This window comes from Mustela nigripes, chromosome 2 (genome assembly GCF_022355385.1).
Source record: "Mustela nigripes isolate SB6536 chromosome 2, MUSNIG.SB6536, whole genome shotgun sequence".
Lineage (NCBI taxonomy): Eukaryota > Metazoa > Chordata > Mammalia > Carnivora > Mustelidae > Mustela > Mustela nigripes.
In genome coordinates, this window is record NC_081558.1 from 1,640,576 (window position 1) to 1,666,476 (window position 25,901).

General features: G+C 63.0%; 1 protein-coding gene across 3 annotated transcripts in view; it reads right to left on the reverse strand.

Annotated features, from left to right (window-relative positions):
- The window catches only part of GNG7 (G protein subunit gamma 7), a 116,515-nt gene that overhangs the window by 45,103 nt on the left and 45,511 nt on the right, over positions 1–25,901 (reverse strand). The window contains exon 3 of one of the 3 annotated variants that reach the window (XM_059388579.1): positions 17,550–17,728. The exons of the other annotated variants lie outside the window; for them this stretch is intronic. The gene's annotated coding sequence lies outside the window, so the exon portion shown is untranslated. The remainder of the gene's footprint in view (positions 1–17,549; positions 17,729–25,901) is intronic. 3 annotated transcript variants of the gene reach the window in all.

The following is a 25,901-nucleotide window of genomic DNA, read 5'->3' on the forward strand; positions in this document are numbered from 1 at the left end:
AGATGCCCCGCAGGGCGGTCGGCGGCCGCCGTGAGCTTATTTCGCTTCACGCCACGGGCCCCCCCGCCACGTCGGCCACGGGTCCCCCCGCCACGTCGGCCGCCGGCAGCAACCCGCCGGCGAGTCCCTGACGCCCTCCGGACGGTCCCCAGCACAGGCCGCCAGCCAGAGCTTCCGGAAGCCGCCGGTCTCGCGGCGTGTTCACCCGCACTTGGCAAGAGGAGAGACTCCGATGGTTCTCAGAGTGCTCGTTGCCAGGACCGACCAGGCCGGCCACAGATCCCGCTGAGGTCCACGAAGTGTGTGGCCAGACCAGCCACGGCTCGCTTTCGTGAGCAGTGTTGTTTGCGGGGACACGGGCACACACGCATTTACAGATGACCAGAGGCCACAGGCTGGGCTGAATCTCTGCAACAGAGACACCGGTCCCCGAAGAGACACTTGCTATCCGCCCGGCCTCCCAGGAAGCCGGCCCTCCCGGATGGAGCGAACCCCAGGGTGGGCCGTCGGCACTCGAGGGCGCGAGAGGTCACCGTCCCTCTTGTATAAAGATTCGAGGCACTTCTCAGGCGCGCCTTCGGCGGGGACCACCGTGCTGCCTGCTGCCGCTGGCCTCCGAGCGGCCGTGTCCTCTGGGCTCCTTCCTCTCACAGAGCCGCGCCTCAGCCTCCTGACCCGACGGTCAGCCCGTCCTGCTCTGCTCCATTTTTTTTTTTAAACAAGACACCGTCCACCAGGAGGATCTCCTTGCTGTGGGTTAGTGATTCTCAGCCGGGGCCAATTCCTTCCCCCTCACCCAGGGGACACAGGTGATGTCTGGGGACGTCAGAGGTGGCCATGACTGGCACGCTCCTGGCCCCGAGGACGATGGTTTGGGATGCTGCTCAGCCCTCCCCCCAGCACCCCGGGAGCCCCCAGACGATGACGGCCCCGTCCCAGCAGCGCAGGGGTGGGGCGGGGGGTGAGCCCCAAGTAGGAACAGTCAGGATGAGCTAAGGCAGCCGCCCGGCTCGGGGAGGCCGGCCGTACCCTGCTTGGGGAATCAGGATTCAGGACTTCCCCAGACTCCGCACTCTGAAGCAGGAGCCCACAGGGGTCAGGGACCGCCAGACCCTGGTGAAGCGGACGCTGGCAAGGCCTTGCCCCTCAGACGCGTTCACAGAGTGGCGCATGGACGGGCACGAGGAACAGACCCGCCCCTTCCTGGTGAAGCTCCCCGCGCCGGAGCCAAGCGTGTGACCCACAAACAGAATTAGACACCAGGATAACAGGTTCGAATCAAAAGTGCAGAAAGTCATGAATGAGCCTACAGGGTCCTGATTTCCCTTTGGGAGGGTCAGGAGGTGACTTTTAAAAGGAGAACAGGGAGGGGGGGCGCCTGGGGGGCTCAGGGGGTTGAGCCTCTGCCTTCGGCTCAGGTCATGATCTCAGGGTCCTGGGATCGAGCCCTGCATCCGGCTCTCTGCTCCGCGGGGAGCCTGCTTCCCTCTCTGTCTGCCTGCCTCTCTGCCTGCTTGTGATCTCTGCCTCTCAAATAAATAAATAAAATCCTTTAAAATAAAAAAATAAAAGGCGAACAGGGCTTAGGAGGTGCAGGGCTGCGGGAGGGACGGACCCATCAGCCCACAAATCCACCGATGCCTCCTCCCTTTTTGGACTCACGTTGAAAAGCGGGGAGCTACAGCCCCGCTGGGGGTGGGGGGGGGCTCTCCGGGGCTCTGGACGTCATGAAGTGGCCGCCGGCCCGCTGGTAAGTGACCAGACATGATGCAGGACCGATGGCGCGAACATCATCTCTCCAGCCCTGCAGGGACCCGGAGGAAGGAGGCTCCGGGGCTCTGCCCCACGCTCTGCCCCCACAGCACTGTCCACAGGGCCCCGCGCCGGCCCAGGGCCCGCCACGGGGTCTGCTCAGACTGCCTCGGGGTGGCCAGGCTCTTCCACTCAGCTCCCGACCACATTTTTGCTTCTAATTTTTATTTAAAAAAATTTTTTTCACATTTTGAAATCATCACCGATTCCTAAGAGGTTGCAAACAAAAGAACCACCGTACAGGGGCCCTCGCCCGGCCTCTCCCGACGGGAAGGACGTGTGCACAGTTAATCGCCGCTGAACCCGTGCAGGGACACGCAGGCACAGAGCTTAGGACCATCTGGGTGTGTCTCAGGCGACCGGGCCGGAGGACGGGTTCACGTCCCACCGCCGCGTCCCCCAGCGCCCCCCCCCTCGCGGCTAGCCCTTCCCCACCGCACTGACCCCGCCTCCCCGCTCCTTGACAAGGCACAGCAAGCCAGGCCTGCACCCTGCAGGGGTGTCCACGGGCACCGGCGGTGTGTCCCAGAGCACACACCTGGTTTAACACGGGCGCTGGGTCCACACGCCACACCACGTCGCGTGAGCAGGACAAAGGACAAAGGACAAAGCCCACGGATGCAGCAAAGACTTGACCAACCTCTCCACCCCCGTCACAAGCTGAGGACAGACGGGAACTTCCACAACCTGACCGAGGGCCTCCCCGGAAGCCACAGGCACACGTGTGCCCACGACGACGGCCCGCAGAGCCGGGGGGGGGGGGGGGCAGGGGTGCCTGGCGCTCGGCATCCTGCCGAATGTCCTGGTCAGAGCGGCTGGTCTGGGGCGGGGACGTCAACGGGATCCAGACGGGAGAGGCCGGAGAAGCACGTGTGCGCGGCAGACGCCACCACCCGGGCGGCAGGGGCAGACGCACAGCAGCCACACGGCGCCCAGCAGGCTGCCTGGGAACCGAGCAGACATGTAGGGCCCCAGCCGTCCCGCAGCGTGACCGGGACGCGTGAGAGGCTGCCGGGTGACGCGAGTCCGGCATCGGATTGGATGGCGGCACAGAGATCACGCCGCACGGGCTCTCGGCACAGGACAGGTAGTAGGCAGACCTCACTAAGCAAATCAAGACTCATTTTTTGCATTTTTCTTTCTTGTCAACAGCTGCCCAGGATGGTCAGAGGGCCTGTTCCTCCTGGGAACGGGGTGGGGACAGGGGGCGGCTGGGAACGCTGTCCTGTCTGGGGCCGTATTTCTCTTCCACCGTCCTCCGGCCTGCGTTCCAGACGGCCGGCTGGTGCACCTGTCCTCGGCGGCCGCGTCCTGGGAACCCGACTCGGGGTCTAGCGCTCTCGGGGGCCGGTCACCCCCGACGGCTGCAGCAGACATCCTTCTCTCCAGGCCCCCCTGGGTTCACGGTACCTTTCTTCCACCTGGTTGCTGCACTCGGACACTGGGGCCCCGTGCTGTCCCCAGGGCCGGCCGGCTCCCGGGTCCCCTTCCTCACAGCTCCTTATAGCCTGCTCCTGACCTCCCCACCCTGATCCCAACTCTATTTCTCCCACTGCTCCCTCCTCCTGGGCCCTGTGCCATGGCTGTGTGATGTCTGTGTCATTTAAAACACCACTTCACACGCGCTCCCCCAGGGACGGACCCCGATCCCACGGCGCTCAGGGAGGGGACGAGACACAGGAGGCCCCACGGGGTGTGAGTCCACACGTGTGACACGGCCAGACCAGGCTCCTCCATGGACTCACAGGGCCCGGGGATGGGGGTAGGGTAGAGGAGTGACTGCTAATGGGGTGCCCTTTGGGGTGATGGAACGTTCTGGAATTAGATGTGGGTGATGGATTTGCCATCTCTGCAAATACGCTAAAATCTGTTCAATTCTACACTGAAAATAGGTGAAGCGTATAATGGGTAAATTGTGTCTCAATAAGGTGTTAGAAAATAAACGAGAGGCAACAACATTATCAAGAGGTCAGGCCGTGAATCCAAATGGACTTTTCTGGGTGCGTCGGTTTTTACATGAAGCTCTACGGGACGGCCCGACCAGGGGAAGGAGAGGACGTCAGCGTTCAGGTTTGCTCTGTCCAGCACAAAATCATTTCCACGTATTTTATGCGTGAGGCAACAGGCTTAGCAGTGGGGGTTACGTGAACCACACGCCCGCAGGGCCGCTCTGTCTGCACCCGTCCGCCCGTCCACCTGCCCTGTCTGTCTGCACCCGTCCGCCCGTCCACCTGCCCTGTCTGTCTGCACCTGTCCGCCCGTCCACCTGCCCTGTCTGTCTGCACCTGTCCGCCCGTCCACCTGCCCTGTCTGTCTGCACCCGTCCGTCCATCCACTGTTCCGTCTGTCCGATTCCATCCATCCGTCCCCCTGCCCTGTCTGTCCCTCCATCCACCGTCCTGTCTGCATCCGCCCCCCCCCCCAACCACAGACACGCACAGGACCGCCAGCAGAAAGGCAAGCAGCCCACACTATTCTGATCCTTCGTAAATGTCAATACCCATTTACGTTCGCAAAGCTGAACACAGGGACAAGCACATCCCTCCTCGCCTTCCGCGGCTCCGGGTAACCTAGCAACCCTGGTCCCCGGAGCCCGCAGGAGCGCCCCGCCCAGCGTGTCTGCCTCTCCTGCCTCTCCTCGCTCGCTGGGAGAGCCTGTGGGAGCGGCTGATGCACGAGTCAGAAATAACCAAGCCTCTGCCGCTTCTCCCGCGTTCCTAAGGCGCACTCCTCCGTGCCTCCGCCGTGTGCCGGCGCGCCTCCCCGCCTCCGTCCTGGCCCGCTCTCTTTCCCGGAGCGGCCAGCGATGCACGTGGGGTGTGGCGGGGCGCTCGGCACACCCCGGGGCACATCCAGGGGCCGGGCCTCCACCCCGCGCTCCAACACCGCCCCACCTGCACGGCCCGCGGCGGACCTCGCTCTGCAGCAGCCCAAGCTGGACAGCAGCGCCGGCACTGAAGGGAGAAACGTCATCTCTGCTGCCTCCTTCCGACTCGTGGGTTTCTTCCAGAGCTCACCACCCCGAGTCCGGGAGCCACACACCCACGCCCGCCCCGACCGAGCCGGCCTGGCGCCCCGGGACCCTGTTACTCTTCATCTCTCCTGCGCTTGCGCTTTTCACCCCGACTTGGAACCACAACGCCCCCCGTACACCCCACATTCATGGGATTATCGTCATCCGCTCCCCAGCCTGCGAGCAGTGGGCCCTGACGGTCCCACGGGCCTTCTCAGGCTCGTGTGTCGAAACCGGGAGCCCGCGAGGCCCATGCGTGGCATCTGCGTGACTCTTCGCGCCCCCTCTCTGTCAGTCATCAGTTAAGAAACAAAACACAAGGTCTGGCTTTCAGAATCCGCTCAGGCGGGAAGAAGAACGGTGGGGCCGGCAGGGAGCCCCCCACCCCCACCTCCCGTGGCTCCTGCTGCGAGTCCCGAGTCCCGGCACGGCGGGCTAGAGCTGTCCTCCCTGGGCCGGCACAGACTCGGACAACCCACACTGTCCGGATTTCCTTACTACTTCCCCAAGGTCCTCGTCTCCCGCAGGACCGCACACAGGACCCCTGTCCGCTGCTCGTGCGGCGACGGCTGGTCCTATGCGTCCGCTTGAGTGGCGTGTCCGGAAGGCACCCCTGCGCGTCCGCGGCCTGAGGCACACAGGCCACCCTCCCTGCGAAGCTGGGCCTCTCCACCCCGCTGAGGGCCTGAACACGGCAAGAGGCAGAGTCCGTGAGAACATGTCTCTATCTGACCGTCCAGCTGGGACATCGGCCTCGTCCTGCATTTCGGACTCGGACTCAGACTGGGAATCACTCCGTCGGTCCGGTAGGATCTCCAGGCGGCCAACTGCGCTCCTGGACCTTCTCAGCCTCCCTAACAGCCTGGGCCAATCCCTTCTTTCCACACCCTGTTGGTTCTGCTTCTTGGGAGAACCCAGATGGTACAGCTGTCCTGCCCCCCTGGGGCTCTAGGGGCTGAGAGAGTTTCTCAGATTTTCCTGGTTTCACGATCTGGACAGTTTCGAGGAGGCCTGGCTAGGAATTCTGTAGGCAGTCCCTCAAGCACGGTCTGTCTGATGCTTTTCTCACATGGTTAGACTTGGGTGATGGACTCTGGGGAGAAAAACCGCAGACACAAAGCGCTCTTTTCGCCCCGGTACGTGAAGAGTGTGTACTTCACGGAAATGACACCGGAAGGACAGGAAACAGAAAAAAAATAAATTGAACTTCATTAAAATTAAAAACTTCTTTTTTTTAAGAGAGAGTGAGAGAGTGAGCAGGGTCTGGGGGGGCAGAGGCAGGCAGAGTGAGAATCCTAAGCAGGCTCCGTGCCCAGCAGAGAGCCTCATGCGGGGCTCGATCCCACAACCCTGAGATCACGACCTGAGCCAAAACCAAGAGTCGGACACTTAACAGACTGCGCCACGCTGGCGCCCCCCAAACGAGAAAAGGTCTGTGCATCAGAGGGAATTTTCAGTAGAGCAAAAGGCAGCCCAAGGAACAGGAGAAATTGTTTACAAATCATGTATCTGGTAAGGGATTAATATGTACGATACATAAAGAACCCCTACGATCAAACGAGCAGCAGTCTGATTAAAAATGAACACCACACAGGCGTTTCTCCAAGGAAGACCTACGAATGGCCAGGAAGCACAAGAAAAGACGGTCCCGTCACTACGCGCCGGAGAATGCAAGTCAGGACCACAGGGGGTACCACGCCACACTGCTCAGGACGCCTCGTATAAAAACACAAAGCCAGTAGCGGAGATAACTGACCCGTGAGGACCCGGAGGACCCGGAAGCCTCGTGCGTGGCAGGTGGGAATAGAACGTGGTGCAGCCGCTGCGGAAAACAGTGTGGGGCATCCTCAAAAATGTAAGCATGAAGTTACCATAGGGTCCAGAAATTCCACTTCTGGGTGGGTATGCCTGAGAGAACAGAAAGCAGGAACTTGAACAAGTCCTTATACTCCCATGTTCACGGCAGCCAAAAGGTGGAAGCAGCCAAGGGTGTGTGACGATGAACGAGTAAACACCGTGTGGCCCGCCCACGCTCTCGACTGCGGCCCAGCCTCTGAAAGGAAAGTGACCCCTGACACCACACAGAGGGACCCCGAGGACACGGGGCTCAGCGCGAGGAGTCAGACCCAGAAGGACCCGTCCCGCAGGACCCCACTCCCCGGAGGGCCCCAGAGGAGTCCCGTCCGCACAGACAGAGAGGAGGGGGTGGGAGCCGGGGCTGGGGCAGGGGTTGGGGAGTCCGTGCTTCGTGGGGACAGAGTCTCCGTGTGAGGGATGGGAAGTTCTGGAGACGGAGGGCGGGGGTGACTGCAGCACAGTGAGAGGGTCCTTTGTGCTGCGGAGCCGTGCGCTTAAAGGTGGTTATGATGCTGAATGTCCATGTTGTGTGTGTCTTACAATAAAAAGAAGCCACATGTATTGTTTAAAAGGCCAGGCCTGGAATGACCCAGATGGACACTGGCCCAGCCGTGCAGAGGTGTAGAAACACCTCGGGTCTGCCTCCGTCTGGGTCTTCGGGGCTTCTCGGAGCACGGTAGCCAGAGCCCTATTCTCGCCTTAAGCGGCTCGGAACCCGAAGCTGAGGAGTCAGCAAACATGGCCCCACACATCTGGGGAACCTACCAGAAGCTGAGCCGCTGAGAAGGGCCATGCTCCCAAGCCAGGCCACCGGGGCACCGAGCTGAAGCGCAGGCCACACACCCACCTCCGCGTGGCGGCACGTGCCCAGGAAAAGCCTGCGAGAAAGTCTCGGGGCGGACACAGGAGTGGAGAGGACGCAGGAAGACTGGCCTGTGCGGGGCACACGCTCTCGCCGGGCCTCTGACTTAGCCTTTCCGTAAGTTCCCCAATGCAGTGCTCACGACCGGCCACGGACGGGTCTTGGCCCAGCGCCCAAACACGCCTGCCATTCCTTCACATGAGCGGGGAAGCCGCGACGCAGGAAAACCAAGAAACGAGCCTCAGACTCATCCGGACAGCTTGTAGCCCGCGCCGGACTGGACGGCGGTCCACCTCGCCCACACCTCGGTGCGGGCTGGATCTGGGGAGAGGGGTCTGCGGGGGGAGACGTCCGCGTCCCCGTGCCCACACTGTTACGTGCATTTATAAACGCCTCCCCGGCCGGGGCAAGATCCCAGATCTGACTCTCGGGGAGATGACGATGGCCCTCCTCTTCCAGAGTGACGGGGGCCGCGGGCACGGACACCTGTGGACGGACCCGCGGCACCCCTGCGCCCTTCACCTGCCACGGCTCTGGCGCACACGGCCTCTTTTTCTCGGCTTTTTGATTTCTGGGACCTCACTTCTCCCCAGTCGTGAGCAGCCTCTGACAGGCTACAGCTGAGGTTTCAGAAATGCCGCACGAACTCGGGGCGTCTGGGTACGCGACGCGTTTTCCCCCGCTGCCGGCTGTGTGTTTTCCGATGAGCGCCCAGGAAAAGAAAGTCCCCGAGGGGGGCGGTCAGGAGAGAGAGAGAACAAGGCTGAGAAAGCCCGGCTTTACCCAGAGCTGGTATCGCTTCTGTATTCTCTCTTTATCGAGAAGGGGGAAAAAAATCGAAGTTGAACTAAAAGGTCACATCACTCCAAGCTGGAAAGAAGTCTAGTTTCTAAAAACCTCTCCAGAAACAGGAAGCTGGGTTTCCAGCGTAGTTTCCACCGGGTGCGGGTGGGGAAGGGGCTGCAGGGAGAGAGGGGGCGCGGCAGGAAGTGGGGAGCCCCGCTTGGCCGGCAGGACCGAGGCCGCAGGACCGAGGCCGCGGGGCTCCGGCGCGGGCCGGCTGTGCGGTGGAGCGCGCCTTCCGGGCGTCGCTCCGGGGCAGAACCGCCGTGCGGAGCCTTGCGGGACGGCCGCCGGCCTGCCTGCTGTCCCGGGCTGACCTCGGGGGAACGGCACTCTCCCTCGCGGACCTGGGGAATGTCTGTCCTCATGAACATTCACACGGAGATCTGAGGTTTCGGTTTCAACAAAACAAATACGGCAGTGGCCCACCCCTTCCTCGACGAATCCAACAAAACAGGCTGGTCTCTGGGGGCGTTCCGGGGGTTTCCAGGGGAGAAAGCGTGGCCCTGCCAGCCTCCAGGACGCAGAAGGTGGGAGCTGAGTGGACGGCCCCCGAGGCAGCGCCGCATGCAGCTGTCCCATCTCCCCGGGGTTCCCCAAAGTTGGGGAAGCTTGGGCACCTCTCTGAACTCGGCTGAGGCCTGTAACACGTCCAAGTTGTAAGGCAACATGGGTATCCTGGTACGAAGGGTCTGCCACCAAGGGGGGGCTCCTGGGAGCCCCGAACAACAAGGAACTCCCTGCCTAAAAGACCAAGGAGCAAGGACCCCCAGGCTGAGTGGCAGGGGGACCACCAGGCCTCTCCTGCAGATCTCAGACCCCATGGGTAAGGAACTTGCTAGAATACGCCTCTCCCCCAGGCACTGTGGGCCTCTGGTGCTGGGTCAGCCATGGGGTTGGCAGCATTCCGGGCCCCATGCTCTCGATGCCAGGACCACCCCAGGCGTGACGACCCCACACGAGCCCGGACGCCACCCGTGTCCCCTCGGGGAGCCCTGGCCTAGAACGCACGACCTCAGAGCAAGCAACTGTCGTTTGGTTCAATCCGAGAAGCATATACTGCATCTCCTGAGAGGTCGCTTGGGGGCCCCTCCCCAGCCTCGTGGCCCCCAGCCAGGTCAGAGCCCCCCCCCCCCCCCCCCCCCCCCCCCCCCCCCCGCCCCCCCCCCCCCCCCCCGTAGTGACGGCTCCCGGAGAGGCCCACGTTACAGGACACCGGACGAGGGACGGACAGACGTAGCGGAAACGAGACACGGCTCTGCAGGGAAGTCCTGCTGACGCGCACGTGAGCAGTCAACGTGCCCTTCTCCGTCCGCGCCTCAATCGGGGCCCACGGCTGGAAGAACGTTAGCAAGAACCAGACGGACAGGAGCGAGCGGGGCCTGCGCAGAACACAGGCCTGCTCTTGGGGTTCCAGGCCTTCCAAAGCCAGCTTCTGTGCCCACGAGTTGTGGCGGGGGCTCACCCTTCAGGAATGTTCCGACTCACAGAAACACAGGTGGCTGCCACCAGAGGCAGCCCGGCGCGTCCCGGGGGGAAGAGGAGTGTTCTCGCCGGCCCGCGGAGTGTCCCAGAATCGGGGATGGTGATCTCGGCTAAACCCAGAACGTGGAGGGCGCCCGGGGGGCTCGGTCGTGAAGCGTCTGCCTTCGGCTCAGGTCCCGATCCCAGAGTGCTGGGATGGAGCCCCGCATCGGGCTCCCTGCTCGGCCGGGAGCCTGCTTCTCCCTCTGCCTCTGCCCCGCCCCCCACTGGCGGGTCCGTGCTCTCTCGTTAATAAGCAAAATCCTTTAAAAAAAAAACCCACACCCCCCAAAAACCAAACACAAGACAAGTTTGTACACAGAGCAGGGTCTGACTCCCCCCCACCAATCCGGGACCGCAAGGGCGGGTCCGCGCCCAGAGCCAGACAGGCACGGACGGCGGCCCCCAGCCAGCCCCACTGCAGAGCCCGTCGCAGTGAGGAGCCTTGCAGGGTGTGACTAGTGTCCCCCCTCTTACTACTTGTAATAATGTGACCCTCTACCAGCCATCTGCTTCCGTGAGCAGGGGGAGGGCAAGCAGTGCCGGGGGCGTTGGGCTCACAGACAGCCCGATGGTAGCCCACCCACCCCCGTGTCCCGCCCTATCTCAGTGTTCATCTTTTCAAAGCCTTAATTAGAGGAGTGGTCTCCCCGCAGCTGAAAGCACGTGCTCTGGGTCCACGGGCCGGGTCAGGCCGCTGAGTCCCCATTGCTCACGGGCGGTGGGATCTGGGGAAACCCAGTCCGGGCGGATTTCCTGGCTCCTCACGTATGGGACAGGCGAGTGCAGCCGGAGCTCCTGGATCCGGGAGTCCAGTGACCCCTAAACGGCCTGGCCCCAGGACCTGTTTCCACCCTTGAAAACGATCGTGGTGACCTCTGTGATCAGACCACACGGACGCCTGGCCCGTCTGCCGCCCCTGCTCTCTGGGGCAGGGGCTGGGGGCCTCTTCCCCGCCGCGTCCCCAAGGCTGGGCAGCCAGGGCAGCCGACGGCACCATCCCAGTGTGAGATTCTGTCCAGGAAGAGAAAGGGCGCTGGGAACCCCCCCGGCCCTAGCACCGCCTCCAGGAGCTGCCGGGAGCATCTCGGAGACCTGCCGGGAAGGAAGCCTGCTGGGCCCAGAGACACGACACGCATCTGACCGGGGGTTAAATTTCCCACGCCCGGACGTCAAGCCACCTGCGCCCTCCACTGCCTCGCGCAGATGCTGCCTTCCTTCTGCAGGGGGGAAGCTGCGGGCAGGAAAGCACACTCTGCAAGGAGCGGGCGGGCAGGCGAGCGCGGGGACACCCCAGGCCCGCCCGGAGCAGCTGAGCAGGGACCACTACGCGATCCTAACGGCGTGTGCCGCCTCCGACGGGATTCTGGGAACCTAAATGAATCCCAGACACAGGGCTGCGAGGCAGAAGCAGAGGCTGATCTCGGTCTGGGCAGCAGGCCACCTTTTCCTGGATTAGAACGGCCTTTTATAGCGCGCGTGGTGTTGAACGACCGGGAGGGGTCGAGGGCAGAAGCCAGAAGCCAGAGCCAGATGCAGGGCGCGTCGGGAGCGGCCGGACCGAGGCGGAGCCCAGACCCTGGGCTCTGGGGCAGGCGCTGGGCGCAGCAGAGCCGAGACGGGGAGGGCCCGAGGTGTCTGCAGGGGTGAAGGCACAGGGCCGGCCACACGCTCCAGGAGGCTCGTGCATGGCCCACCCTCCTCGCTTCCGAAGAGGGAGAAGCCGGGCACCAAGGGGCAGAGCTGAGGTTGGAAGGCGCCCTCTGTTCTTCCGACTCCAAGCGGCTGGATGTGGATGCTGGCGGCTCCCGGGGCTGCGAGTGCCGGACGGTTCCGGGCTCGGAAACGCAAGCCCAGAGCCGTGTTTCCAGAGCCCAGAGCGGGGACGGAACAAAACCAGGCCGGAGCAGCTGCGGTGTTTCGGAGGGTGATGTCGGTTTGCCTGTCCTCCCTGTGCACAGGGTTCTGAGTTCCGCACAGGGCACGGGCTCGGGGGAGCTCAGATGTCTCGGCTGCTCCATTTCACAGGTGCGGGAACCGAACACAACAGTCAGAGGCCCCTGTTTTGAGCGGCTGCAAGTTCTTGACCCCGTGCCTCCGAGCCGTGGTGTGGAAACCTTTCCACACAACCCCCCATGTCGCACCGAAGGGGTACCCTGCATTCAGGGACGAAGTGTGGCCTGTCAGGGTGCTTTTCCCAGAGACACAGGACAACGGGGGGAGAGCACCATTCGCGGTGGGTCCCTGCACCCCAGAAACAGTGGGCCACAAGGTCCCAGGACAGCAGCTGCATTCTGGGGGTGCATGAGGTACAGCTACGGAAATGCAAACCCCTTATGCAGCCCAGACTCGCTCCTGCAGCTCCTGTAACAAATCACACAGACCTGGTGGCTTAGAGAGCGGACGTTCGTCTCTGCAGTTCTCACGGCCAGAGCCCAAGCAGGGGCTGAGGTCAAGATGTGGCGGGGCCACGCTCCCTTCAGGGGAGGGTCCTTCCTGTGTCCGCCAGCTCCTGGGGGCCCAGGCGCCCCGTGGCTTGTGCCGCACCCCCGGTCACTGCCTGTGGTCACGTGGCCTCCCCCGAGTTTCAAATCTCCTCCTGCCTCGGTCTCGTAAGCACACTTGTTGACTGCATTTAGGGCACACTGGGAAAATCCCTCCGTCGCAAAGTCACACCTGCAAAACGCATCCTACCAGGGGCCATATCCCCAGGTTCCACGGACTTAGGACCTGCTGTCTCTGGGGGTCTTCCTTCCCCAAGCACTAAGTCTTTCAGGGCCCGCGGGCACACCGGAAGAGCTCCCGTGCCCCGCAGCCGGGCACACCGGGTTTGGAGCCGGGAAGGCGGCTGCGGACGTCCACGGGCAAAGATGGGAAAGCCCGGACTGAACAACACTGTGACAGCGGCCGCTGCCCCACACTCTCCGTGGGCGTCGGCCCATGTGTCCTCGGTGTTAAAAACAGTCAAAGGCAGCAGCGTTTGTTAAAATGAAGTTGGGAAATAAAATCCGCCTGGAGTCTGGTTCCCGCGGGGGCCCGGGCGGGCCCCGCAAGCCCACTGGGAGTGCCCCCTTCCTGCTGCACTGAAACAGCCAAGCCGGCACAGAGAGTGTCCCCATCAAACACACGTGACCCGCTTCCTGGGGAGCAGCCCCAGGGTTAGCAAAACCCAGAGCCGCAGCCGACAGCAGCACCACCAGCTCCCTCCGGGCCCGCGGCCAGAGAGCACCCGGAAAGCTGGCGGGGGTCTGGGACGCCTCCCGCTCACCGGGGGCTCACCACTCAGATGGCATTTGAGAAGAAAGGTCAGGCACCGCCTGGCGGAGGGCTCTGGGTGACACAGAGCAAACCGCATGGAGTCACAGCGATTGCAGGTGGCGGGTGGGTGGGGCTTAGGAGGGGTGCTAAGGGGGAGGAAAACCGAAACAAGAGACTAGCGTGATTCAGCACAGGCCCCGCCCACACACACACACACACACACACACACACACACACACACGAGCTGCCCTGGGAGAAACAGAAACCCCGACACCCTGCACGGAGGACGCGAGGCTGGTACAGCAGACGGGCCCGGCAGGCTTTCTGCAGGTGCACACACTTGTGCACACACACGCACACGCACACACACACTCATGCACACGCACGCACACAGGGGCACGGAGATCCTGGCTGAGGCGCACGGGCAGGCCGGCGCCGTGGGAGCCAAGGGCACAGCACGAGATCTCGGTCTGTGCTGCGAGACAGGTGGCCGGCCCGGGTGTCCCCCGGAGCAGGCACAGCCGTGCTGTCTTGCACACACCCCAGAGCCCAGAGCCGGGACCCGGGCAGAGCTCCTCGCGTTTCCAGCCACCATCCTGGCCGAGGAGCTCCAGGCCGTCCCCGGCATCTCCTCCTCCTGCGGAGAGCCGTGATGGTGAGCCCCACAGACCCTCCAGGGGTGAGCAAAAGTGCAGACCACGGCGGCCTTGGGTCTGCAGTTTGGGGCACGGTCTCGGTCAGCACCAAGGCGCCGTCAGACGGCCCCAGGCCTGGGAACGCGCTGAAACCCGTGGGCCTGATCGAAAGCTGCACTTCCCTCTTCTGACTTAAGAACTTTTCAAATTTTTATTTATTTATTTTTTTAACTAAGCTCCACACCCAGCGTGGAGCCCAACACGGGGCTCGAACTCACAACCCTGAGATTGTCCAGGCCTACGCCGAGATCACGAGTGAGATGCTAACATCCACCCAGGAGCCCCTGCCTAATTTTTAAAGAAATTCAGATGAGAGTCGCATGAAACAAAACGAGCCACTTCACAGGGAATACCTCAGCGGCACTGACGGCATTCACAGAGTTGTGCAACCAACACCTCTACCTGTTCCAGAACATTCCATCGCCCCAAAAGCAGCCCCGTCCCCACCTGCATTCCCCTCCCCCAGCCCCCGGCCCCATGAGCCCCCTTCCCATCTGTGGAGGGGCCTGGTCTGGGCGTGTCACACGCGTGGACTCACACCCCGTGGGGCCTCCTGTGTCTGGTTCCCTCCCCGCGCATCGCGGGCTCAGGGTCCGTCCCCAGGGCCGTGAGTGGGGGCCTCGCTCCTGCTGGTGGCCGGGAACACTCCCGTGTGCAGGTGAACGTGTCGTGCATGGTGGCACCGTGATCGTCTCCCCGTTCTGGCTCTGGTGAACTGTGCCGCTGGGAACACGCGTGTGTGCGTCCCTCCTCACGCAGCCCTGCAGATTCTCTGGGGACCTCCTAGGCCTGGAGCTGCAGGGCCAGCGGGCTCTGTCTGTGGCTCCGCCGTCCCACCAGGGCCCCGAGCAGGCCTGGAGCTGCACCCTGCACCCGCCCGGTGTCCCTGCGGTGCAGCTGCCTGGCGTGGAGGCGCGCGTGTGTCCGACAGGCGGGTCTGCCCGCCCTCAGGTGACGGCCGTGCGGATCCTGCAGGCAGCGATGAGAGCCGGGCCAGAAACCAGAGGGACGCCAAGACCCAGCCGTGGAGGGAGCATGTGTTCTGATGCTGTAAAAGAGCAAACGCACCAAACCCAGCACGAATCACACACTGATATCCGGCATCCCGGCGGGACGGTCAGCGTGGGCTGAGAGCCACGCTGGAGCCTGAGCCTCGAGGAGGACGGGGCCGCCCGCCCCTGCCCACACTCGGTCCTCACTCTGATCTGGTTCGTCCTGGATGTCCTCGAGGACGTTGAATTATTAGTGCAAGTAACAGACGTGTTCTGTTAAAATGTCCACTTTCACATAAAATCACATTTGAGGGGCGCCTGGGTGGCTCAGTGGGTTAAAGCCTCTGCCTTCAGCTCAGGTCATGATCTCAGGGTCCTGGGATCGAGCCTCCGCGTTGGGCTCTCTCTCTCTCTCTGCCTGCCTCTCTGCCTACTTGTGATCTCTGTCTGTCCAATAAATAAATAAAAATCTTTAAAAAAAAAATCACATTCGGACAAGCTGGAGAGCTGGAGTGAGCGAGCTGATGCTAACACGAATGTTCTTCTCTTTCACGCTAAACTGCTATTTACTTGGTCGCCGAGGTTCTCCCTGTGGTCTCGGGCTGTCCACACATGACCCAAGACCAGGAAGGACCCGCACAACCCGGAAGGCCCTGCAGGAAACGAGGCGTTGTCTGTTGGTCCCGAGGTGGAGGGAGTGGGCGGGGCCGCTGCGTTACTCTTCTCAGCCGGTTTCCCCGACGATGACACGAGCTTGTGACAAAGCCTCTGCTGCCGGGAGGGCAGGTTTTCAGTGAATGTCCACCTCTGCTCAGCCTTAGGCCCCCCAAACGCGTGCAGCAGGAGGCGCTGTGCTGGTGCGGGTCCGTGTCCCTGTGGACACGTGCGGGAACAGTCCTGCGCCGGCCGGCCCACGACTCGGCAGGGCCCCCTCGGGGAGCTTTTGGCCACGCTGCCACCGGTGGGGCTTCGAGGAAGCAGGTCAGCGCTTTCTTCGGAAAGGATTCGTTCTGCAGATGGCACGGGCAGGATTGCCCCCCGGCCCGGCCTGGCCCGGTCCGTGCCCCCAGACAGCAAGCCGGAGGTGCCACGGTGCTCCTTCCCAGCCCAGAACGGGAAGTTCTCTGGAAATGGGGTGGTCGCAGGCGTACTTAGTGAAGGTGAGGTCAGTCTGGAGTCCGGGGCGCCCAAAGCCCCGCCGGGTGCCCTTATAGAAAGGGGACATGTGGACCCAGACAGGCGGGGAGAAGCCCTGTGAAGACGGGACCAAGATGCGGGGGGATGCTTCTCTGGGCCAGGGCACGCCGAGATGACCAGTGACACTGGTGTGAGGCGGGGGAGGCTGGGAGAGGCTCTCCCCCAGCAGGAACCGCCGTGGGACACCTCGGACCCCAGAGCTGGGAGAGGATACGTTCCCTTGTGTCAGCAATAGCGCGGCGGACCTCCCCCCGAGGAGGCCGAGACACGGGGCCCAGGGTGTGCGCACCTGTCTCCTGAGGGCCCGTGAGACTCTGTTCCCAAAAGGCCGCAGAAGACAGACACTCAAAGCCAGAGCCAGGCGGGCGGCCGGCCCAGGACATCCCGGGCCCTGGTGGCATTTCATGCCGGTGTGAAAGCAACGCAGGGCGGGTCCCCTCTCCCTGCCGGGCCCCCCACCCCCGCCCGGTCCCAGAGGAAGCCACTCCGTCCAGTGAGCTGGCCCCTGGCGGGAGCCCCGACAATGCCGTGGGAGACGATGACTGGGAATCAGGATCACGCACGTCTCTGCACAGACTGACTCAAGGGGACAGGAATTCCGCCGGCGGGTGTCTAGACTGCGGCGGTGTTTCTGGGATGCAGGAACCGGAGCCAGAGGCAGGAGCCGGTGGGGTGGGCTGTGCTGCCACCTGGTGGCCACGGTGGCACAGGACCGAAGCGGGTCAAGGGGCCCGGGTGTGGGGGTCCAGGCCCTCCCGGGACGCTGTATGAAGGGGTTGGCCACACAAAGCCTGCACGTACTTGCGGCAGGGGGAGACCCCCGGGTCAGGGCTTCCACTGACCCCAGGGGCCTGCGCTCCGCGACCACCGGACTCCTGAGGTCCCAGGATGCCGTGTACACTCGGTGGGGGTGACTCAGACACTGGTTTCTACGGTGGGACCCTCGGGGTTTGTTGCGCATCTAGTGTGAACAGGGACTTATTCCCCCAAAGTAAGGAATGCAGGGTCCCCCCATCCTGGCGCCGCTGACACGGCGGCGGGTTATTCTCTTTTGGGAGCGTCCCGGGCACTGTGGGTGGTTGGGCATCCCTGGCCCACAACCCTTGGATGCTAGGAGCACCCCAATCGGGACCCCAGATGCCTCCACATGGGGCCCCGTGACCCCGGGTGCAGTCATCCCGGTCTGAAACTCGGGGAAGGGTGATCACTCTTGTGGTTTGTTTGATTGGAACCAAATGTCCCTTCTTTGAAGCTGTAACGATCCAGGCAGCCCCCTGTCCTCCCCGCTGTGAGGAGCCCCCCATCAGGGCTGGGTGGTGTTGGGGGAGCACGGTAATGAGGGCTGGAGGAGACCCCTCCTGCTCGGCCCCGGGCAAGGCGCGGCCGGGGCAGAGGCCCCTGTGCCTGGGACAGAAGCACAGGCATTCGCTAGGTCCACGGGGACAGGGGTGGAGGCGGGTTTCTCCCAGGAGGGACAGCCCACCAGGAGGGCTCACCTGTTGCCCCAAAAGTCCGCTTCTGGATTTTGTTTCCGAGGTCCTTAAGCAGGCTCCTGCCCCTCCCAGCGGCACCTGGACGCAGACACACGCGGGGGCTTTGGCGGGGGGTGTCGCGCTTGCCTTCATGGCCCCTCCCACCCCACGGCGATAGGGTCCTTGATGCTCTAGAACTCCATCTGTGTAAAGGGGAATGTAAACCAGGGGTTTGTTACTCAACGTTCACTAACATGTTAGTCACCTTTCGTTCACTGAGTTTATTGTATTTTTAAAGATTTTACTTATTTGAGAGCAAGAGAGAGCATGAGCTGGCAGGGGGTAGCACAGAGGGGGAAGCAGGCTCCCCACTGAGGAGGGACCGATGTGGGGCTCGGTCCCAAGACCCTGAGATCATGACCCGAGCCAAAGGCAGACGCCCAACCAGCCGACCCACCCAGGTACCCCCTGTTCACTGATTTTAAAAGAAATTAAAATCAACACCCTTTGGTGGGCCGTGGACCGCCTCTGTGGGCTGTGGGTGCGGGGCCTCCCCTCCCCCAGGCTGGGTCTGGACGTGCCCAGCTCCCAGGCGTCTGCTTCGAAGCCTGGGCCCAGTCTGGGGTGCTCCTGCCCCCTGGGGACATGGGACAATGTCTGTGGAAACCCAGGGCTGTCCCTGGCCTCGAGGGGGTGGGGCCAGGGATGCTGCTGAACCCCCACAGTGCCCAGGACGATCCCCAGAGAGTGAATGAGCTGCCCTGTAGTGCTGAGAGCCTGGGTGAGGCCGGTGAGCTCAGATCCAGGCGGGGGGAGGGGGGGTCGGCTGCTGGACTGAGACTCCAGCCAAGAGCACCGAGGGGCGGGCAGAAGGCTGCGGGTACAGTGACTTCTAAAGCAGCGGCACAAAGACCACCTGTGGAGCCACGTCCCCCCCCCGGGCACCCCCCAGGGCCCCCGGGAGGTGAGGGAGCCAGGCCTGGGACACCGGGAGCCTGCGAGAGCCAAGGAGGTGGGAAGGCTTGCACACAAGCCGGCTCACAGACAACAGGTGGTTCTGGGCGTCCCTGCACAAGGTTCGGGGGGGTTAAAACACACCTAACAGAAAAGCTACCATTTTACACTGTGGCATCTGCGCAACCCACATCTCTATCTAGTTCCCGAACATTCCATCTCCCTAAAGGAAACTCATCCCCGTCGGCCATCACTCCTCCAGCCCCCAGCCCCCGCGAGCCCCCTTCCCGTCCGTGGAGGAGCCTGGTCTGGCCGTGTCACACGCGTGGACTCACACCCCCTGTGGCCTCCTATGTCTGGTTCCCTCCCTGAGTGTCGTGGGCTCAGGGTCCGTCCCTGGGGCCACACGTGGGGGACACTGGGGTTGTTCCTGCCTCATACCTGTCCCTGGCCTCGAGACGGTGGGGCCAGGGACCTCTGCTGCTGTTGCACACGCGTGTGCAGGCTTCCATCTGTGCCCCTGTTTTTTCCCCTTGGGTGTGGATGCAGGTAACCCCGTGTTTACCTGCAGACCGTCTTCCACGCGGCCAGCCCTCTCCTGCGGCCCATTGGCCGAGGCGCACCACCTTGCCTCACAGCGGCACGGGCCTGGCCGCATGGAGACCCTTGAGAAATGGGGGGCTCCTGCCCCCCACCCTTAGAGGGCACCCCGGAATGTGGTTACGCCAGGCAGGCAGGGCCCTGCTGAGGTCTTCGTGGCGGGGTCACCGGCGCCAGCTCAGGAGCTGCCCTGAGCGGACACAACGTGACCGGAGCGTTCTGAAGACCCGTGAGCAGAGCCCGCGCTGACAAAAAGGAGCCAGAGAGAGCACGGGGCTGCGGGCCTGGCTCCGAGCCTCAGTTTCCCCGCTGTTGTCACGGCGTCGGCCACAGTCTGGTGGCTGTGACGGGGCGGGGGGTCATCGTAAGAGAACACTGGAGGGTGCTGGCAGGCGAGACCCTGCCACAGGCGGGCCGCCCAACACGTGAGCACGCGGGAGCTGCCGCACGCTTCAGCCCAGGGTGCGTGAACGCGGGGCCCCCCCCGGCACCGGCTCCGCGGACGTGGGGGCAGCTGTTCCCTGCGGGGCGTCCCGGGCACTGGGGGGTGCCGCGCAGCAGCCCTGGCCCCCCCTCCTTCAGTGTCCCCCGTTGTGACAGCCACACACATCATCAAACATGGCCCCGGGTGAGCCCCCTGTGTGAAGGGATCCCATCGACCCCGAGGACTTCGGCAGTTCCATAATCACCCGACAGAAAGCCTCAGTTTGGAAGTTTGCCTCGAAGACAACTCAGCGTCGCATGTGGTGGGACCACGACGCGTCCCTGTGGGAAACCCTCTGACTCAGAGGGAGGCAAACCACGGCTGGGGGGGGGTACGTGTCTTTATAAATAAAGTTTTATTTGGCACACGGCCCATTCCTTTCCTAGGGCACAACTGAGTCGTCTCGACAGAGAGTCTGGCCCACAGAGCCGAAAATACTCACAAGCGGGCCCTTTACGGAGAAGGTTCGCCACCCCGATCTCGGCAAAGCTGAACGGACCCCACGTCCTAGCAGGGCAGACACACGCGCACGCGTCATCCCGGCCAACAGACGGCTTCACCTGGAGGCACCGGGGGACCAGGAGGGCAGCTCAGGAGGACCAGGCGCAGTGGGGAGGGGAGGGGGCTTCCAAGATGAGCCGAAGAAAAGAGGTCTGGCGGGAAAGGGACTTGCCCCAGAGCACAGATCCTGAAGACAGGGCAGGGGGTGTGGGGATCTGGAGGGAGGGTGGCCCCCGGGGCTGCTCTTGCAAGTGTCTGGGAAGGGGGCGGGTGAGCGGACACTGTGAGGCGTCTGGCTCTAGTCCTCAGGACATGGCGGGGGGGGCATGCTGCCCAGGGGGGGGGGGGGGGCACGTGACCCGACGAGCTTCTGGGGCTGCCTCTGCCTGCCGCGAGCCGGCCGGCCTTTCCTCCATGTGACACAGCCCTGACTCAGCCGGCCTAGATGGTGGCTGGGAAGTGGGACCTACAACTGCTTCTGGGTACTGGGACAGATTCGCAGGAGCTGACCTCTCGGCCTGTCCCCAGCCCCGCCCGGCGCTTGCTGGAAAGGGCACCCTCCCCCACCCCAATCCCCCGGCTCCCTCCCGGGTGTAGGCGAGCTTCCTGGAAGCCCCAGGCACACAGCCAGGGAGGCCACCGCCACGGGGCAGCCTGCTGACATCCTGCCAGACGGATGCAGCAGGTTCCTCGGCTGCCATGGAAGCGCCCCGAGAAAATGCCACAGGTCTTAGCACCACGTCCCCCACCCGGCTCCTGCCGAGGACAGCGGCTCCCGCTCACCGGGGCTCCCCATTCAGCCGGGCCCCTGCTCACACAGCCTACCCCACTGCCCCGGGGCCCTGCTCACATGCCCCCACACCTTCCCCCGCTCACACAGGCTCCCAGCTCACACTGGCCTGCCCCCCCACTGCTCGCCGGGGTGCAGGAGCTCCGGCCCCGCACCAGACCAGAAGGCATTCCCGCAGACAGCAAGTGACCCCGTGTCCCCGTGACTCCCCACCCACCACAGAGTGGAGGGGCCTCACCCTCATCTCGGGGCTGGCAGGAGGCCCCTGCGCTGCGGCATTCTCCGGGGGCATCTGGGCACTGCAGGGGCTGAGCAGCTGCCGGGGCCCCATCCCTCAATGCCAGGACCACCCCCAGTTCCCAGATGGGATGGCCCCAGATGTCCCTCCATCACTGGTTGTCCTGGAGGCAGAACCACCCCCACGAGACCCCCTGGCTCCGTCTGGTGCTGGACCCGTCTTTGGGAGTGGCCGGTCAGACCCGCCTTCAGGGGCCCGTGACAGAAGGGGACGTGGTTGAGGAGCACAGGGAGGAGCCAGGGGCCGTCCCGGGCCTGGGCTGGCGTGTGCGGAGCTCTCAACACAGACACATTTCTGGCTGTCCGGTCCTTGGAAAGCAGAGCTCCCAGCCCCCCTGCACCCTGGCCCAGAGCCCGCAGAGGCTCCTGGGTCCAGCAGCCTTCCTGGCATTGCTGCGGTGCTGGGAAAGCGACCCAGCCCGGCCCCAGGGGCGGGGCTCCCTGCCTCCTTTGTCAAAGGGCCGGGACCAGGGGCGGCTCTCACCTGGGCTGACTATCCTCAGAGGACATCTGTGGTGGTCACACTGCGGGTGCTCCTGGGACTGAGTGGGTGCGGTTGGGGACAGTGTCCAGGACGGCCCTGGACGTCCACGGTGCTGAGAGGCAGCCTCCCTGAGTTCAGTGTTTGGGAAGAATTGAGTCTGATGCCTGCTCACACTAGACACCAGTGCATAGGCCCAGAGGTCAGAGGGTACAAACCAGGGTGAGCCCAGGGTCCCTCCCCTAAACTCGGGTCATAGACACCGTCTGCACATCAGGAGCACTCTGGCTGGGAAGGAGAGAGAAAGGGCAAGCCTACAGTGGCCAGGCAGGACAGGGCCTGTCTGGGGGGACGGGGCTTTGCTGACATTGACCCCAGGGTTCTCTTACAGCCAGTGGCATGAAGCCGAGGTCCAGAGCCGTGACCTGGGACAGGACAGTGTTCCCAACCTCCTGCTGGTCAGCCCAGGGCAGCACACGCACACACAGAAGCCTGGGAAGCAGAGTGGACAGTGGCCAAGGCCGGCAGCGGGGCCTCGCCCCAGGGGGAGGACCGGAGGCCGGTGCTCACAGACGGCCAGAGGGCCCTGCAGGGGGAGCCCAGCCCTCTCCTGACGGCCACCACGTGGCTGACCCGGCAGGCCAGGCCCCTGGGCCCGGAGGGCCACCCCGTTTAACAGTCTGCATTCCCCGTGATTTGGGCACGAGGGGCCCGTGGGGTCTGTAACCTGTAGCATGGCTGGTAGGTGAGGGAGTTTCTGGGGTGCTCCTGGGACACTCCAGATGCCGGTTTGGGCAGATGGCACCTGTGAGGGGGACACCCGAACTTCCCGGCAAAGAGCGACTTGGAGTCCCACCGGAGCACAAGCCCAGCTCTACACCTGTGTCCAGAGTGCACAGGGACTGGACCCAAGTTTCTTCTAGAGGATTAACGCAGGGTCTCCCCCAGCACTGCTGACACGGAGCGGGCTGCTCCCGTGGGGACATGCTGGGCACTGTGGGAGCAGAGCACGTGCCCAGCCCCACCCCCTTGATGCCAGGAGCCCCTCCGTTGTGACAACCACAGATGTCCCCAGACCCTATCCGCTGTCCCCCGGGCAGAAATGACTTTTGCTGAGAACCGCTGGCCTGGACCAGGAATTGGGCTTCTCCAGGGAGGCAGAGCTGACCCCCCACGCGGCGGCCCTGACCCTGTCTCGGGGGCCGGGAGCCTCGGGTCCCCGTCAGCCTGTCAAAAGCAGAAACCAGCCCCAGCGGAGGGCCATCCCCAGGGCACCTGGCCGAGTCTCATGACCGTTCCTGCCCAGCCAGACCTGGCTCAGTCCCCTTCTGCCTCCAGTGCTCCTCCCTGTCCCTTGGGGTCTGCATGGACGTCCCCTCCTTAGAGACCTCCCTGGATCCCCGCTCCCCCGCGCCCCCCCCAGGTCCGGCAACCACGACTGTCTCTGGTGCGTGACTGGCATTGGGTCAGGACTCGCCGACTTGCGTGGCCTCTGGTTCCCTCGTCTGCCCCCTCGGCTCCTCCTGTGGGGACGCCCAGTCCCAGGACGGACGTCCCCCACCCTCCCCTCACTGAGGCCACGGCACATCCCCTCGTCCCCTCGTGCTGTCCCGTGTTTGTTTGTGTTCGCCCCATGTTTGCAAACAAAGTTTCCGTCTGGAATAATCTGGGATTTGCAGAGAAGTCACAGAGACAGCAGCAAGAGTCCCGGCCGCCTCCCCCGGGCGCCGCCCACGGGAGCATCTTCTCTCCCAGGGCCGCCTCCCCCCGCGCCGCCCACGGGAGCATCTTCTCTCCCAGGGGGCGGCTGTCGCAGCTGGAAGGCAACACGGCCACGCCGGACGCAGAAGCCACTGGGTCCCTCGCGCCGCCCCCACTTTGCCGCGGGGACCCGCACTGGGCATGGCTGTCCCGCTCTGTGGTCTCCTCCTAGGTCAGGCCCCACTCTGGGGTTCCCCCTGCCACGTTCACACCAAATCTGCTTGTTTTTCAAACCGCGGTTACTTTTTGTTTAAAAAAAAAAAAAGTCACTTAGCATGTTCTTCTTTCTAAGTGAATTAATAAATATTTAAGTCACTTCTCAGCTTTGATTCCTGTCTAGTGACTTCTGGTGGATAAAACCTGCATAAAACAAATGTCCTTGGAGCTCTCAGGACCGAGACTTTGAGACTCTCCGTCCTGAAGCCGGGGCGGAGAACCACGGGTCGCCCCGGGACGGCCCCGAGCCCACGGGGCGCAGGGAAGGGACCAGACACAGGAGGCCGCGTGGGGTGTGAGTCCACGCGTGCGACACGTCCGCGCCAGGCCCCTCCACGGACGGGAAGGGCTCCTGGGGGCCGGGGGCCGGGGACAGAGGGGGAAGGATCGCTGAGGGGGCAGGGTTTCCCTCTGCCGTGATGGAATGTTCTGGAATGAGATAATGAAATGGTTGCACAACATGTAAAGGTACTAAAACCCACCCAATCATACACCCGAAGAGGGTGACCCGTATAGCGAGGGGATTATGTCTCAACAAAGCTGTTCTAAAAACATTGTTTTTACGCCGGTCAAGTTAAGAACACAGAGCTCACAGGCCTGTACTTTGGCTCCTGGACGCCCCGTTTCAGACACACCCGCCGGGTCTCGCTCGCTCTCACTGCTCCCGCCCTGGGATCCGGCCACAGACAGGGACGGGGCTCCCCCACTCCCCGACCCCCCAGAACCGGGTGCACCCCCAGGGGCCGCTGAGTCGCCGGATCCACATGACCCACAGAAGGGAAAAGTCCAAATCGTTTTCCATCCAAGCCAACGAGAGAGCTCGCCAGCGAGAACGCGACACTTTCGGGCTGTTAAAAGCCAACAAAAAGCGGCACGTGGCCAGCTGGGGCGGGAGAGCGCGGTCCGGGGCGGGGGCTGCGGTCTAGCCCGTGCTGTGTGCAGGAGCTGCTTAAGAAAGACCTTTTAACAACAAATAAATGAAAGCAAAAGCAGAGATTTCGAGGGGACGTCCCAGGGGTCCGAGGGCTCCCAGGCCCTTGGTGCCTGCCACCTCGGGGGCCCTGGGGGCTTCCTCGGGCAGTGGGCAACCCCAACCGGGAAGCTGGTGCTGGGCACGGAACCCACCTGCAGGGCGGAGGTTGTGGGCCACGCTCGGGGCGCTCTGCGCGCCCGGGCAATCTCTCCCTGCTGGGCCCACCTTCATTTATAAAAGGGATCGTGATAGAGGGGCACCTGGGTGACTCAGTGGGTTAAAGCCTCTGCCTTCGGCTCAGGTCATGATCTCAGGGTCCTGGGATCGAGCCCCGCATTGGGCTCTCTGCTCGGCAGGGAGCCTGCTTCCCCCTCTCTCTCTCTCTGCCTGCTTGTGATCTCTGTCAAATAAACAAAATCTTAAAAAAAAAAGCGGGGAGGGTGAAGGATGGGGGTGAAGGTCAGACCACAGCTCAGCTAAGTGACTCACACGCAGAGACAACTCTGTGCCACTCTGCAGAGCGATGGGGCCTCCTCCTGGGGAGACCCGACCCCCCCTTACCTCCCGCACAGCCTCCCTGACGGAGGCCTGAGCTCAGCCCCCACCTCCCCCGGTGGATTGAATAGCGTGTCCCCAGGAACCTTAGAAGGTGACTGATAAGCTAAGCGGTGTCCCCAGATTCCCGTGTTGAAGCCCGAATCCCCATGGGGACTGTACTTGGAGATGCGGCCTTTAAAGATGTGATTAATTTAAATGAGGTCGCAAGGGTGGCCCGAGTCCGACTGCACCCCTGCAGAAGGGCGGGGTGAGACACAGACGCGCACAGAGGGACAGCCCGGTGAGGACCAGGAGAGCGGCCTCAGAAGACACCCTGCTCTCGGACCTCCCGGCTCCAGGACCCTGAGGTCACAGTCGTGGTTTAGGCGGCCCCATCGGTGGGAGCAGGCTCTGTAGTGACCTTATTGGAAGAGACAGACGGTCTCTGTGAGTCTGACTGGTTACGTTAAAATGAGGCAGGACTGGGGGGGCCTGACTCGAGCCCTGGCGTCCTTATCAAAAGAGATACGATAGAGATACGATAGAGATACGATAGAGATACGATAGAGATACGATAGAGATACGATAGAGATACGATAGAGATACGATAGAGATACGATAGAGATACGATAGAGATACGATAGAGATACGATAGAGATAAGATAGAGATACGATAGAGATACGATAGAGATACGATAGAGATACGATAGAGATACGATAGAGATACGATAGAGATACGATAGAGATACGATAGAGATACGATAGAGATACGATAGAGATAC